This window comes from Leopardus geoffroyi, chromosome E3 (assembly GCF_018350155.1).
Source record: "Leopardus geoffroyi isolate Oge1 chromosome E3, O.geoffroyi_Oge1_pat1.0, whole genome shotgun sequence".
Taxonomy (NCBI): domain Eukaryota; kingdom Metazoa; phylum Chordata; class Mammalia; order Carnivora; family Felidae; genus Leopardus; species Leopardus geoffroyi.
The window spans coordinates 25,130,180-25,134,763 of record NC_059340.1 but is presented as its reverse complement, the minus strand read 5'-3'; positions in this window follow the sequence as shown (position 1 = coordinate 25,134,763).

The window sequence follows — 4,584 nt, the reverse complement described above, 5'->3', positions numbered from 1 at the left end:
AGGTCATGATCTCACAGTTCGTGGGTTCGAGCCCTGTGTTGGGCTCTGTGCTGACAGCTGGGAGCCTGAAGCATGCTTTGGATTCTGGGTCTCCCTCTCTCTGTCTGCCTTTCTCTCTTTCTCTCTCAAAAATAAATAAAAATTGGGGCGCCTGGGTGGTTCAGTCGGTTAAGCGTCTGACTTTGGCTCAGGTCATGATCTTGCAGTCCGTGAGTTCGAGCCCCGCGTCGGGCTCTGTGCTGACAGCTCAGAGCCTGGAGCCTGTTTCAGATTCTGTGTCTCCCTCTCTCTGACCCTCCCCTGTTCATGCTCTGTCTCTCCCTGTCTCAAAAATAAATAAAACGTTAAAAAAAAAAAAATTAAAATAAATAAATAAATAAATAAATAAATAAATAAATATTACCCAAAAAAAGCAGAAATGACAAGGCTGAGTCACGGGGAAAGTGGACTCCTTGGCAGGGGGGAATCCGAGCCATCTAGGTTGGAGAGGGCATGGCCCCCCCCTGCTCCGGGCTGTAGGCATTGTTCAAGTTTCCAAAACGCGGGAGGAGACTCAAGGTCCTATACATATGCTATGCCCCTGTTTAGGTGCTGGAGCTAGCTTCAAGCCGCATTTAAAACCCTTAAAAAAAAACAGCCTTTATGCCCCTGTTTAGGTGCTGGAGCTTCAAGCCCCATTTGAAACCCTTAAAAAAAAAAAAAACAAATGGATCAGAAGGGTTTCCTAAAGAAAGCGCTTAATTTCTGAGCCAGAAGAGGGAGCTCACGTTCAGGCAATATGAAGCTGGGCCAGCAGGGAGTAGCGCTAACTGGAAGAAGCTTTTGACTCACACATCAAATGTTAACTTGCATCCATTAATGTGCATTGTTAATGTGCATTCGTAACAAGGAGTCCTGCTACAGGGCAGATTCTGAATCCTTAGGTCTAGAGCAGGACCTGAGTTTATGCGTGGCTTACCAGCTCCCAGGGGAAGCCTTGCACAGACCACACACCTTGGGTAACAAGGTAATAAATAGATTGCCTCTTCAGTCCTCTCCTGAAGATGCACACCTGAGGCCAGACACTGTAAGTCTGCAGTACCAGGGCTAGAACCCATGTTTCCTGCCTCCATGCTTGCTTCCTGGCATCTTCCCTGCCCCTGTGACCCTAACAGAATTAAGGGAGGAGGATCCATTCCTAAGTATGGAAGAGAAGAGACCATACTGTCTGCTTTGAATTGGTAACCTCATAGATACTGCCAGTTATTTTACCAGAAAAAGATGGGTTTATTTGTGAATAAAAGAGAATTGCAATTGGGGACAAACAGCAAAACTGTAGGCAAGTCCAGGTTACAAGGGAGAGGCATGCTTTTTTTTTTTTTTTTTTTTTTTTTTTTTTAATGTTTGTTTTTGAGAGAGAGAGAGACAGAGTGCAAGCTGGGGAGGGGCAGAGAGAGAGGGAAACACAGAATCTGAAGCAGGCTCCAGGTTCTGAGCTGTCAGCACAGAGCCCAGTGTGGGGCTTGAACCCACCAGCTATGAGATCATGACCTGAGCTGAAGTTGGATACTTAACTGACTGAGCCACCCAGGTGCCACCCCCCCCCCACCTCTTTTTTCTGAGAGAGAGAGAGCACGTATGCGTGAGCATGCAAGCAGGGGCAGAGGGAGAGAGAATCCCAAGCAGGCTGCATACCCGGTGCAGAGCAGGGTCGATCCCACAACCATGAGATCATGACCTGTGTCAAAATCAAGAGAGGGACAGCTCAATGGACTGAGCCACGCAGGTGCCCTGAGGAACACTCTTTTTAAGGAGAGAAGGGGTAAATTGGGAAGGCTGTTATGAACTAAAAGTCCATTGGAGAAACTGGGAGTTTGAAGTATAGTGGCTTCTCATTGGTTGAACTGTTGCCTGGTGGGGGCGAGAGGGGGCAGGAAATGAGGAAAACATCTCTACTTCCACCTGGAAGAGTAGAGTGGTTCCCTATTCACAGTAAAATTCATCTCTTCTGTTGTGTCTGCAATTGATTTGGAGTGGTAGGGCATGGGAACTCCCCATGCCAAAACTTCCTGACTCCATTTTAGTGATGTTTCCTGTTACTAATTTTCATAGAATCAAACTTCTTTGTACTATATTTTTGGTCAACCACTTCCCCACGTGAGGACCAGTGGGAATTCAAAGATGAACAGAACAAGACTCTGGTCCTCTTGGGCCTTGTGGGAGCCAAAACAAAATAAATGTAACAGAAGGTGTTCTTCTTTGTGATTTATACAAATTTGGCTATTAATCCAAAGGACAGCTTACATATAACTTGGGGTGTTCTTACAGATGCAAATTATACCCATAGTCATTCTCCTAAAAATAAAGGTTCTTTAATCCTGAATCATTTTGAGTGCTTTTTACCTACAAGACACAAACGGCCTCCCCTTAAAAATAGGAATCCTTAGAATCTCACTCAACATCAAAGATTGTTAAAATTTCAGCTGAGTAAATTTGAAGATCTAATTGGTTGTGAGAAATAAATCCACTGGCCCAATCAAAGGAGGGACTAGGAGACTTGGAGCACAGTGAAGCAAGGCTTCAATCAAAGTTCTTGCAAGAGCAGGTATCTGATGGACAGGCACAACTCGGGGCAGTTATAGCATGCAATTTATCTTCTAGCGTGCATGTTACTCCCCTGGTTCCTCATTGGCTGAGTACTACAGAGGTGACAGCCTTACCTGGAAGTCACCTATAGCCATGTAGTCTGATTGGAACAAATGTACACTCCTTGAGGTGACCCAGAGAACTTCAGTTCTTTGGCACATGCTCATTGCAGAGCCCACAAAAAATAAGCCTGGGGAAATGGAGAGGGGAGGAATAACCAGGAAGTGAAGTGTCCAAGCATTGGGGACTCCATTGTTGCAAGGGGTGGGGGAGGGGTGTGTGTGGGCAGCTTGTACATATTTCCAATAGGTTGTAAACCTATGGTTAACTAGACAGCACAGCTTTTATTTTGTGTGTTTGAAAATGAATCATCTCACTTCTCACATTGGTTTTATGAAGCAATTCATGAATTCCATCTAGCAAGTAGAGGGGATCTCTGAGGAGCTGTACAAAGTGGAAGGTTTTTATAGGAAAGAGGGTAGGGCAAAGAAGTTATTAGCAAAAGAAAAAAATTGTTTTAGGCAAGGTCACTCTCCCTTAGGGGAAGAGCAGGAGGTCTTACCCAGATAAAGATGATCTCATCTTATTTTGGGGAATGGAGAGGGCCCACTGGTGCTGATTAGAAAATTCCTGATTTACCAGTTAAGACTACATTTCTGGGGTAGGTTGAAACTGCAATTAGATTAGGTATTAAGCTCTGTTTTGGTAACTTGGCCTAGCATAAGTTATTCTATTTTGGGGCCTGTGGTTTTCTTTTTAAAAGATGCAAGTGACTCCAGGGTTGATTGAGGAAACACAATGAAGTAGTCAGGAATTTAGGTTTTCTGTTTTTACTCCATCATTCTCAGCGTCATTAGGTTTATTTCCTCATGGTCACAAGATGGCTGCCACAGCTCAAGGAATCACAATGTCACACAACCACATCCACAGGCAGGAAGAAAAGGGGTTAGAATTACATAACTTTTTTTTTTTTTTTAAACAAGGAAGCAAAAGACAGAAGCCCCCTTCCAGTATCCCTCAATAAATGTGATTGAACAGAATCATATGCTTGCTGGTAGCTGATCTGCAAGAGGAATGAGACTTTATCTTCATTATTTAGCCCAATCTGGGTATATCCCCTGGGGGATATACTACCCCATTCCAGAACAAGGTCAAATTTCTCTTATTAGGGAAGAAGGGAGTGGGGAGAGAAGAAAGAGGATTCTGGGACCAACTCCAATGTGTATGTCAGGGCGGGGTGGGGGTGGGGAGTTTCCCATACCACCAAGCAATTCTGACACCATCTCGTGTCCTACAATTTAACTGAATTCTGTGACTATCTGATGTCACTGTGGCATCAGATTCCACACACAGGTTAAGGTCTAGGTCTTATAAGACTGACTCCACCCCAGCCCACCCTGCTTCAGGTGCCAGTCACAAGTATAGGTTGTCACCTGTGCTCCTCCTAATGGACTGGCTACAGATAGGAGGTTCTGATGAGACCCTCCTTGGGTTTGATGAGTTTGCCAGAGTGTCTCATAGAACTCAGAGAAACAGTGTACTTACTAGATTACTGGTTTATTATTAAAGGATGTAATTCAGGAATAGCCAGATGGAATTGATGCAGAGGCATGGAGAAAGGACAAGGAACTTCCATATCCTCTCTGAAAGCATCACTCTTCTCAAATCCCCACCTGTTTGGGTTTTACATTCATGATTGGTTAAGTCCCTGACCACTGGTGACTGATTCAACCTCTGTGCTCTCTCCCCATCAAGGGGGTGGGACTGAAGGTCTCAACAGTCTATTTGAGGTTGGTGTCCCTGGCAACAGATCCCCTTCCCTGGTTATCTAGGGGCTTTCCTTAAGTCGTCTATTAACATTACAAAAGACTCCTTGATTGCCCTCTTCACTTAGGAGATTCCCAGCGTTTCAGGAGCTCTGTGCTAGACCTGGACAAAGACGAAATATGTATTTATTAT